General features: G+C 38.3%; 1 protein-coding gene across 1 annotated transcript in view; it reads left to right on the top strand.

Moving 5' to 3' along the window:
* Window positions 1-12619, top strand: part of Dnajc5b (DnaJ heat shock protein family (Hsp40) member C5 beta) — a 212686-nt gene that overhangs the window by 93325 nt on the left and 106742 nt on the right. The window contains exon 4 of the mRNA XM_047540824.1: window positions 6480-6635. The gene's annotated coding sequence lies outside the window, so the exon portion shown is untranslated. The remainder of the gene's footprint in view (window positions 1-6479; window positions 6636-12619) is intronic.

The following is a 12619-nucleotide window of genomic DNA, read 5'->3' as shown; positions in this document are numbered from 1 at the left end:
CATCAGACCAAAGAGGACCAGGCCTGAGAACTTTGTTGGAATGATTGCAAAATAAAAGTTCGTTCTCTTCTTAAAAAGACAAAAAGGAAATGAACCTAGACATAAAGTCTTTGCTTGGTGAGGTTTGAGTCTCTGGATTCATTCTTGCCTGAAGTTTTCTACCCTTAACCTTTTGTTTTCTGAATGAATATATTATGTTTTGGGCATTCTGTCAATGTAATGGAAGATGTGGCTACTAATGTGCTTTTTTTTTTCCCTCTAAATCCTGGGCATTAATATAAAAACCTGGGATACCTCATGGGGTACGTCAGAGCCTTATGATCACTCTACCATTTGACTGCAGTGTTTCTTCATGAGCTTCCATGAGTCATTTGGTAGAGATGAAGCTAGGGTTACTAGCCCCAAGGGCAGACACTCCACACCTGGTACTCAGGTAGCCATTGCATAGTCCTGCCTGCTTGTCATGTCTTGCCTCTTCCCTTTCTCTCCTGACCTGTGTTTCCGTCTGAGTGCCTTGCCAACAATCTGATGCAACTTCTCAAATTTATACTGGAGGGAAATTTTATGACCATTCAGGCACATTGTTCTCAGGTGGAACAGAGCAGGTGGAATTTCTGGCACTTTACCAGACTGCAATGACAGAAGCAGGTCCCATGCTATGGGATGTGGGGGTGGCTTTCAGAGGGACTTTCCAGTCTGACCACCCTATACTTCTCAAAGGTGGTCTCCTGCTTGTTATTTCTACCTGATTCATGTTCCTGTCTCTCTTTAAACTTCTCCTAGTACAGTTTTATTTCTATGAATTTGTTCCAAATACTCTCATACTTCCCTAAGTAATATTTCTTCCATCTCCCTTGATCCTTTAGACCTTTCTGCCTCTAAGTTGCCTCATTTAAAGAAGCAGATCTTAACAGTTCTGTTCCAACCTGATATGTGGGGACCTGGACACTGATAAAGTCTAATTACATTACTGTGTCACTTAATAGTAGTTAGGTGACTTTGTCTTTGTGTGAACATCATAGAGTAGACTTACACAGACCTAGATGGTGTAGGTCAAACTCTCAATGTAGAGTCTTGATTCAACTGAGAGACATGGAAACATGAAACACATGGGGCAGCTGCTCACATAGTGTGCATATTATTTTACAGTCCTTTTTTAAAAATAAGTTGAAGGAGTGCATTATAAATAATGATAAAAGTATAATATAGTTAATGCATAAGCCAGCAACATAGTTATTATTATTGAGTATTGGGTACTATATGTAAGTATATGTGCTTTAGTTTTATATGATTGGCAGCCCAGTAGGTTTGTTTACCCCACCATCACCACAAACACAAGAGTAATAATGCATTGCACTCTGACATGGTGACTGCTACAATGTCACCAGGTGATAATTTTTTTTGGCTCCACTATAATCTTTTGGGATCATTGTCATGCATGCAGCCCATTATTGACTGAAGTGTTATTTTCAGCACATGATTATACAGTGAAATAGAGCCATTTGCTCTGATGCAAGCTTGGGTGTACCCAGCCAGCACCAAGGAGAACTTGTAAGCTCCTCTCCTCTTTTGCGAACTTGTAAGCTCCTCTCCTCTTTTGCCAGGTGTTCAGCAGACCTCTAGAGTTGATGCCTACCCTGCTGTGTTCTCAGAGGAGTGCCCTCATGCAATGATCAGATATGTATTGGACAAAGTGTAACAACATGCAGGGCTCTCCTGCTTACAGGATGAAGAAATGGTTGGTAGGTGAGATCTTGAAGCAGAGACTGAAAAATATTCCCACTCATAAAATAAGACTTTTTTTTCCCGAAAATTTAGCCCCTTTAGCCCTAAACAATCTTTCAACATTTGCTTGGTGCTCCTGACAGCAGTTATATCTGGGCAGAAATAGGACAGAAACACTCTGGGAAACAAGACTTATGAGCAACTATGATGGTGGAATTCAGTGCACCAAAATATAACAGTAAAACATATCAAGTATCTCTGTAGTCAAGGTTCTAGCTAGAGACTAGGGCTCAAACCAGAATACATAAAGTTAAAATGTCATTACAAATTGCGAAGTATGTTTTGAGCAAAATGAACCAAAGGCAGAGATTATCATAAGGGAGAGTGACCACCGAGGGCAGGCCTTTCCAAGGAGTAACATGAAGTAGAACAAGAAGAATGAGAAGGCGATGATCATGCAAGCAGTTGAAAGAAGGAAGAGTGTTACAGCCAGAAAGAACAGCATGTGCAAACTCCCTGAGGTAGGTATGTTAAAGAAATGAAAAGAAAATCAGTTCCAATGAAAGGTAGAAAGTGAAGGAGACAATGATACTAGATAAGACTTGTGACCCTACAGGATGTAGTGTCCTAGAGAGTTTGAGTGTAAATCTATGTGAAAAACGAAGCCATTGAAGTGAGAGAATGTTAGAATAATGAGGTGCCACCAGAAATCAAACTCATGCTCAGAAGCAGGCCAGCAAGGCAAGTGTAGTCCTGCAGAAAGGTGCACTCCTAATGGGAATTCAGTGAGCACCTGGACCAACAGCCCACCAAGGTACTACCCCTTGCTCCTGATAGGAAGAGCTTGAGGGTATTATCTACATGATTAGCTAGTTTAAAATTGGGGTAGGCAAAAAGGAAGGGCTACAATTGTGATTGGGTATTTGTAAAAATGGTGCCACTCTGGTCACGTGAGTCCCTAATTTCAAAATGGCTTCCTTCTGACCAATTGGTTCTCTAACTTAAAATGGCTTCACTATACATCTGAAACTTAAGTTACAGTAACATGTTGGTATTACATTAAGGTTTAACTTTGGTAGAAAAGAAAATATAAATCTTACATACAATAACATGAAATCACTGAAATTCCTAGGACATTCTCCAAAGTATATGGAGTATGGGTTGTAGAAGGCAGAAGAGGAAGCAGGGAAACTAGTAAGGAGCCTAGGACAGTGACAGTGGGAAGGAATGGTAGGTTTTTCCACCCAAATGGAGGTTGAATCAATATGACTTCCTATTGGATTCAATGTGGCAGATGAGAAAAAGAAAGCAAACATGACTCTTATGACTGACTGGAGAGACAGGTCCATAGTGGCATCATTAACTAAGACAGGGAGGACTGATAAGAGAATATATTTGTAAGAGTGAGAGGGAATCCATTTGTCATCATTGGGATGTCCAGTTGAAGTCCAGGTTCTTGTTGTCACAAAGAATTGAGAGAAACACAGGGAAGTAACAGAGTATAGATTTATTGAAGGTGAAGATAGCACCCCATTGGGTAATGGAGTGGGCTGAGCAAGGGAGAGGTTTAAGGCCCCAGTGTCTGGAAATTAGTGTCTTATATCCTGAACTGTGGGACATTCTCTTCCCTATATAGACGTGATTGAAGACCTTACCCCATTTTCTCCCATTGGTTATCTTATGATACCTGATTAGAATATTTTCCAATTTCCTCCTCCCCCACATTGGTTACTTGAGAAAACCCACTTTACTTCCATTGGTCATTTTAAAATTTGTAACTGTGGCAGGAGTTGTCATGGTGATAAGTCCCCAGTGGCAGGAGCTGTCATGGTAATGGGATTCATTGTAAACAGGGACAGGACTCTTTTCCTCATCTTGTCTTCCAGTGGCTTCTTTCTAATACCCTGTCTTGGTCATTTTGGTGTCCCTACACTCCTACCTAACACATTAAGTTTCAGAATTAGGTTTCAGATGTTTGCAAGACAGACAAATGGGGAGATCCAGTGGAAAGCTAGAATACGTACCTGGAACCTGGTGTGTGTGTGTGTGTGTGTGTGTGTGTGTGTGTCTCCTGGAGGCAGGGATTTGGCAGTTATCAACATAAGTCTGTCATTTAAAGCTGTGGGAACGGATGGGGCCCCCAAGAGAGTGTGGTAGGAAAATGGGAGGGCAAAAGATCCATTGCCGCAGCCTCTCTCTCTCCCACTCAAGTCTTCTCCAGATATCCTCGTTGCTCCTCCTTTAGGCTTCTTGTGCAAACAATACACTTCCTTTCTTCCCTTTCACACTGGAGCCTAATGGGCCAGCTCTGGTCATCCTCTCAGAAAGCCCAGGCCCATGCGCCGCCCCTGCCCCGGCTTTTTTCCTTTACACTTAGTTTCCTTCATCTACCCTCAAAGTCAACAAATGATCTTTATGTTAAGATAAAAGGTAGATAGGGAGAAAGGAAGAGTGGAAGGGAGGCAGAAACCCCAAATAACACTACCATCACCATCAGTCAAGCAACTAAATCAACAAATAAAACTACAGCTCGAGTTCTCAGAAAGATTAACCTTCTAGCCAAGTCTTGGGGGAGAATATGTTGTCCCATTGTTAACCTTTGGGGTGAAGCATGCTTCCAGTCTCCTGTGCTTCAGTGTGACAGTCAGTTTGTCAGTGTGTGGCTTAGACCACATGGAAGGCTGAAACAAGAGAACTTGACTGGCTTTGGACCAACCACGACCACTCCTGATGAGCATATGCTCCATTGAAGATGAGTCATGAAGTCGACGTGTACCTGTGAAGACACCAGAAATCTTGTAGTGAGATGCATGTACTTCAAAGACCCCATTGTGTAATGATCTGCCTTTTTTATGTTAAACAGTCAGAACTTTCTCTTATCTTTCTGCAAAAAATCTACTCCTAGAAGATTCATCTTACTACCTACTCCCACCAGTAGCTCCAAGACTCAGCCAGAAGCCAATTCCTGTACCAGAAAGAAGCAAACAGGAAGTGCCTTCATTTTGGCTGTAGGTTACCCACAACACTGAGGTTTCCTTTTGGTGTTTTGCACCTCTGCTTCTGTTCGTTTTGCCCTCCCCCTTTCCTTCCGGTACAGTGTCAGACCTCTTTTTTTTTTTGGGGGGGGGGGGCTTTTTCTGCAATGCTTAACTTCATTGTTTCTCATCTTCCCACTCTTTTCCCTGCCTAGACTTTCCAAATTGCTCACACATGTGGTCTGATCCACATGTCCTGATGCTTGATTTGTTCATGCATCTGAGCTCCTGGGTCCCTGTCAAGTTGCCGACCTGCTGTGCAATCCAGAACCATAACTTCTGCATGCTCTTTGCTCTCCCAGCCCCGGTTTCCCTGCATGTCTTCTTCTTCTTCTTTTTTTTTAAGTTGTAGGTTGACACAATATATTTTTTTATTTATTTTTATGTGGTGCTGAGGATTGAACCCACTGCCTTGCACGTGCGAGGCAAGTGCTCTACCACTGAGCTACAGCCCCAGCCCCTCCTGCATGTCTTTATGCTGAGCCACCACCCACACAGTTCCTCTGCTGATATATAATGAACATACCACAAGAGTGCTTTTTGTTACAGTACCGCTTTAAATACCTGGATACTGTGATTGTGCCTCCTTATTGATGCATTTTGTGACATTTTGGCTGACCAAAAACTACTCCCTATCTGATTTCTCCCTATTAAGAGGGTCTGCCTCCTGCAGCTTTTCCCTGGTAGTCAGCATTTACGTGTGTCACTGCTCCTAACCAGGGTTGCCTTTGATTCTTTAAAGTGGATTTTTTCCTGTCCTAGGAATGCCTACTTTATGTTAGCTCATCACTCAGAGTTGCCTGAAGCCCTACATCCATTTGGGCATGTGCACAGAGTAAGGCAAGGGTGGGGAGTGATGAATTGAGGGGGGTTCAGCCTCTACTGATGTTTAATATTGTCAGTCTCCAGAGAAGCATTAATGAAATTGTTTACGGAAAGGATGTGTGGTTATCATTTCTGCTGTAGGCTATTGTATGCTAGGTCTCCTAGATGCACATGGTTCAATTATACTTCCTCTCTCTAAAAGAGTTAGGCATGACCATGTGACTTGTTTGGACAAAGAAATATGAGCAGAAGTGATATATGTTACTTCTGAGTGGAAACTTTAAGAATCACTGTATACAGGAACACTTTCTTTTTTCTGCCAAAGTTAGTACCATCCAATAGAAATATAATACAAGCCACACAGATAATTTTGATTTTTTTAGTAATAATGCTAAAAAGTAAAAAGTTTAAATTAATTTTAATAACATCATTCATCTAACTCAATATATTTTAAAAATTATTTCAATAGGTAATTAATAAGTTACTCATGAAATATTGTACATTTTTTTCATATTAAGTCTTTGAAAGTGTGCATTTTACAAGTATATATTAAATCAGGCTAACCACATTTCAAGGATCAATAGTTAGATATTCTATAGTATATGTAGCTAGTGACTATAGCTATCTCTTGGTATCCATGGGCAATTGCTTCTAGATTCAACCCCCCCAAGGATACCAAAATCTTCAGATGCTCAAGTGTCTTACATAAAATAGTATTTGTATATAACCTCTGCATATCCCCCATATACTTTAAAGCATCTCTACATTACTTATAATGCCTAATAAAATATAAATGCTATGTAAATGATTGTTATAGCACAATCATATGATACTATTAAATTTTTAAATTTGTATTCATTTTATTGTTTTTTCCCAAATATTTTCAACTCTCAGTTGGCTGTATCTGTGAATACAGAACCAATGGATATGGAGGGCCAACTACCACATTGGACAGCACAAGCCTCAGCATCATGGAAGCCTACCTCCACCTGGCTCTCAAGGGAAGGCAACCCTGAGCCAAGACCACATGGATCAGCAGTGGCTGCATAGGTGAGAGTGGGAAGAAGACCTTGGCTCTTTTCAGTCACAGAGAACTTGGGGTTATCTGTTGCTGCAGCATAACTTAGTTAACAGAGAAATTTATATGAGGTGAAATACCAATATAACAATAAGATAAAATATGTGGTGCAAGTTGACAATCCATAATCTGGAAATCTGAAATCCAAAGTTCAATTTGGAGCATTTCAGATTTCAGAATTTTAGATTAGGAATGCTCAACCTCTAAAATATTTGCAAATATTCCAAAATCTTAAAAAACTTTCAAATCTGAAACATTTCTGATCCCAAGCACGTTAGATACGTGATTCTCAATCTATATTATCTCAGGGATCAAGCAACAGGTAGCAAGAAATTCTTACCAACTAGAAAGGATGTAGTGAGAAAACATCTGGTAAATCCCTCATTTTTGAGAACTTACAAGGTTGTCCGAATGCACTTGCAGTTTTAAGGGAAAAGGTTGGATGACCAAAAATGTTAGTAGTATGTGTTAGTAGTATGTAGTATGTGTTTATCAAGGTATTACAAGAGAAAAGTCATCTTAAAAGAAAATTGCTGGGGGCTGGAGTTGTGGCTCAGTGGTAGAGCACCTGCCTAGCATGTGTGAGGCCCTGGGTTTGATCCTCAGCACCACATAAAAATAAATAAATGAAATAAAGTTTTTGTGTCTACCTACAACTAAAAAAAATTTTTTTAAAAATTGCTTTTCACAAGAAGTAAAATTAAGGATCAATAAATGGGATGGATTCAAACTAAAAAAACTTCTTTTTAGCAAAGGAAACAATCAATAATGTGAAGAGATTGCCTACAGAATGGGAGAAAATCTTTACCGTATGCACCTCAGATAGAGCACTAATCTCCAGGATACATAAAGAACTCAAAAACTTAACACCGAAAAACCAAATCACACAATCAATAAATGGGCTAAGGAACTGAAAAGACACTTCACAGAAGAAGTACAATTGGTCAACAAACATGAAAAATGTTCATTATCTCTAGTAATTAGAGAAATGCAAATGAAAATTACTCTAAGATTTTTATCTCACACCAGTCAGAATCGCAATCATCAAGAATACAAGCAGTAATAAGTGTTGGCAAGGATGTGGGGAAAAAGGTTCATTTGTACCTTGCTGGTGGGAATGCAAATTGGTGCAACCAATCTGGAAAGCAGTATGATGATTCCTCAAAAAAACTGGGAATGGAACCATCATTTAACCCAGTTATCCTACTCCTCAGTTTATTTTAAAGGATTAAAATCAGTGACTCAGCCACATCAATGTTTATAGCAGCTCAATTCACAATAGCTAAACTATGGAACCAACCTAGATGTCCTTCAACAGATGAATGGGTAAATAAAATGTGGTACATATATACAATGGAATCGCTCAGCCTTAAAGAAGAATGAAATTATGGTATTTGCAGGGAAATGGATGGAACTAGAGAATATCATGCTAAATGAAATAAGCCAATTCCCCCAAAACCAAAGGCTGAATGTTTTCTCTGATAAGCAGATGCTGAGCCATATTGTGGAGCAGGATAGGGAAGAATGAAGGAACTTTGGATTATGCAGAGGGGACTGAGGGGAGGGGTGAGGCAGAGGGGAAGGGAAGGACAGTAGAATGAGACAGACATTATTACCCTATATACATGTATGTTTACACTACTGGGGTGACTCAGCATCATGTACAGCCAGAGGAATAAGTTATGCTCCATTTGTACACAATGTGTCAAAATATATTCTATTGTCATGTATAATCAATTAGAACGAAGAAAAAAATAATAATAATATATAAAATAAAAATGCTAAAAAACCAACAACAAAAAAGAGAAAATTGCTTTTGAAAGTAAAAATAAAAAGAAAATAGGAATTGTCAAAAAAAATGGGACTTGTATGACAGAAGCTTATTAAATTTTTATTAGTCTCAAATAATAAAAGATGAAATTAGAAAATGCATAGAGAGGGTGATAGAAATCATTCTTTCTACCTACAGTACCACCAGCCTTGCCACTGTAATCAAACTTGAATCTATGGAGGCTAATTTATTTTAACCTGTTAAGTTACTCATCCCAGGAAGGTGCAGAATCCCAAGTGCAATTATCTAACTGTGTTCCCTTCAAATTCATGTGTTGAAATTCTAATACCCTTGGTGACGCTATTAGGAAGTGGGGTCTTTGGGAGGTGATTAGGTAATGGGAGCAAAGACTGAATAAATGAGATTAGTTCTATTATAAAAGAGGCCCAAGAAATACCCATTGTTCCTTCTACTATGTGAGGTTTGAGTAAGCTGAAAGCTATATGTGAGAAAGGGGGACATCCCCCAGACACTGAATCTGCTGGAGCCTTGTGCTTGGACTTTCCAGTCTTCAAAACTGTGATAAATGAATTTCTGTTGTTTATAAGCCACCTACTTTGTGGTATTTTTTAAGCAGCCCTAATGGACTGAGAAACACAACCTTCTTATCTCTACACACTAAAGTACTTTACATTTTTATTGAGTCACCCACCCAAGCTCCTGAAACTCTTCAACTCCTCCTCTATTTCTGAAATACTCTAAGTAAAGCCCTATGAGTTTCATTATTTCATGCTTCCCAATTTCTAAAACTCTGCATATTAATGGTACATCATCATTATCATCATACTTTTCCTTAAATATTCCATATATATTCTTGCTCTAAAAGAAAATCTCCCTTTTCTTCCCCAAGAACTCTAATATCTCTTCAGTAATTACTGCATATTTCTCCCACAGTTTTCAAACCTCCACAGGTCTTGAAGGTTTGGTAGATGTCCTCTAGAATTCTCATTGCTGCTTTCCTACAGTTCTCATCTTTTATTCTTAAAGTCTCAGTTTTGAATCTTATGTCTTCAAGGTGGAGCCTTGAGCATGCTTCCTTGTTACTGTCACATGTATATCCCTAGGGCATTAGTCCTGATTTTTCAATTTTAATCTCCTGCTCACCAAGACTACATTCTACACAATTCCCACTTTTTTATTCTTTTTCATTTCAAAATACACCTACATAGTCTTTCCAATGACTCTGGCCTTTTAGTCCCTTGAGCTTCTTTTCACCACTGATCTGGTCTTTGTCTCAGTTACTCATTCCCAAAGAAATCTTAGGCTATTCCACTATCGAGAACTGTAAATACTCCACAATCTCATTTCCAACATCCCAAACTCTGAACTCCAGAGAATAGAGCAGTTCCTCTAGAACGCAAACAGTTCTTTAATAAAATAATCTCTAGCCTATGAGTTTTGGTGTAAATGTTTACTTCATTTAAGAACTTTTCCCCTTTCTAATCTAATTTATTATATGGTATTATGGGATGAATTGTAAACCCCCCCCCCCCAATTTATATGCTGAAACCATAATCTTCAGTACGTCAGTCTGTGACTCTATTTGGACATAGGTAATTTTGATTAAATAAGGTTGGGCTGGGTATGTAGCTCAGTGGTAAAGCACTTACCTAGTGTGTGAAAGGCCCAGGGCTCAATTCCCAACACTAGAAAAGAAAATATTTTAAAAAGTCATACGAAAAAGACCTAACTCAATCTGACTGGTATCCTTATAAGAAGAGGAAATTCAGACAGCATAGAGACATCAGGGATGTATATGCACAGAGGAAAAAATCATAAAAGGACACAGCAAGAAGGTCACCATGTGCAGGTCAAGGAAGGATCTCTTGGGAGAAACCGAATCAGATATGACCTTGATCTTTGACTTATGGCTTCCAGAACTGTGAGAATATAAAAATAAACTTCTCTTCTTTAGCAAAAAAAAATTTAAAAAGGAAAGAAAAAGAAAAAAAAGAAAAGGAAGGAAGGAAGGAAGAAAAAGAAAAAGAAAGAAAGAGAGAAAGAAAGATAGAAAAAAAGAAAAATGTCTATGACTTCTGTAACTTAAAAAGACCTTTATATCCACTCCTTTGATGGCCAGGAGGCTAGTCTCCTTGGAAAATATATTCTCAATGCTTCAGATGTAGTCAAGGAGGATAATGCAATAGGTTATCAAAATACATTCTCTTCCCTGAGTAGGGGGTTTTTGCAACATCTGTTTGTCTGCCATACTTTCTCAAATTTTAGTAGGGAGATGATATTAAGTTATGATGAAGAAAAACAAATGGGGCAGCTGAGAGATGGTGGAGAAATTGAGAACAAAGGGAATGAGAAGTTGTGGAAAAGTAATTAGATTATCATTGGAATTATTTAAGGAATAAAAGTTGGAGTAAATGTGAATATTTAGCTACACTGACTACTGAACTCTTTCACAGATCATAACTGCTCTCAGCAGGGCTATGGCACACTGTGAGTTACAATAAAATAAATCATACCTGGCATAGTTATCATTAGTACCTTCCCTATCTACCCAACTGTGTATCAACCAGACTGATCTTCATCAGTGTAAATCAGACTGTATTGCTCTACACTGAAATGTTCCAATGGCTTCCCACTCCTTCTAAGATGAAATGTAAACCCCTATCACATGATGCACAAGGTTCTTCGTGATGACTCCTGTTTTCTTTTGCAGCCTCATTTCTTGCTCCTTGTTTTCTTGTGTTTTATCATTCTGAAATACCAAAGAACATTGAGTTTCTTGCTCATAGTATGTTGCTTCTCTTTATTAATACTTTCCTGGAGTGTTCTCTTTCTTCCTTTTTATCTAACTGTTTAAAACTTTACATGTCATCTCAAACAAGTTTGTGCAGATTTCTATAGATGATTAGATGTTCTTTTGTGACCCACCCAAGACTTTACACACCTACCATGAAGATTATCACTTTATATCAAAGTTATACACAATCTGTTATTTTATTGGGAGCTTCATAAATGCTTAATAAATATTTTTTGTATAAATGTTGCTGAAAGGGCCAGAGACCACAGAGAAAAATGAATGAGGGAACTTTTCCTAGAGAGTAAGATTTGTAGAACCTTAATAAATCTTTCCTGAACAAGTGGCAACTGAGTAGTTGTTACTAAAACAACAGACTCTGGCTCTAGTTTATAGTCCTTGCCAGAATGGCAGGAGTATTTCTATACCAATAATGGGTCATAATTTCCAGAACCTCTTACTTTTATCATCAATAGGCCACTGAAATTCTGATGGTATTAGCTAGTCAACTTCCCTTGCCAGCATATCTGAGAAGACACTTTTACCACAGTTCCTGTGGTAGAGGGAGCTGGTGATTGTGATAATGTCTTGTCTGATTGTGCAACAATGACTAAGACTTCAATGACCCTAAACCCAGCTATAATATGTAGAGTGTATTTTGTTTCTGTGATGTGGATTAACAAATATTTGTTAAATAACATTATCAAATGCCAATGTTCTTGGAAATTTGTGAGCTTGTCTGCCCAGGAAACTATCCCACACTTTCTTCTCCTCTTGTAACTTTCATTGTTTCTTCTTTGTGACTATTTGTAATACTACTTTGTCTTTATGTAATCCCCTGGCCACAGTGGATTGGTTTATGACTAGAAACATAAACCAAGCTGGATCCATCACAAAATTCTACAACTGCAAATCTAATTCGATTGGTACAGAGATTGCTAGCTGGTCCAAAGTTGACAAATAAAATCCAAGATTGTTGAACTTGGTAAAAGAAAGAAGTTATAAGATGTAAGACTTGGAAGACTTTTTGGAGAAAAAAATCACTATGACCTTGAGCTTATGAAAAGTTGGGAACTTTTCCCTATGAATAAAATGAATAAATTCTATTTCACTTTCTTCTGGATTTTCTTTTTTAAATGTTTAATTCTGGAAGCTATTTGGAATTACTTCATGCTACATGTAGGTCTAAACTGTTTTCCTAATTGTGGTTTTCACTCATTTGCTGAATGTTTATAATATTGTATAGTATATATGTAATTATTATATTAAAATTCATCATGTAAAAATATCAAGAGTACATCAACTGGTTGTTTTGAGCCACTAAGTTTGGAGTAGTTTGTTACACAACCATGGATAATCAGAATGTTTACTTT

This window comes from Sciurus carolinensis, chromosome 1 (genome assembly GCF_902686445.1).
Source record: "Sciurus carolinensis chromosome 1, mSciCar1.2, whole genome shotgun sequence".
Taxonomy (NCBI): Eukaryota; Metazoa; Chordata; class Mammalia; order Rodentia; family Sciuridae; genus Sciurus; species Sciurus carolinensis.
The sequence above is the reverse complement of the archived record's forward strand: the minus strand, read 5'-3'. Positions and strand labels throughout refer to the sequence as shown.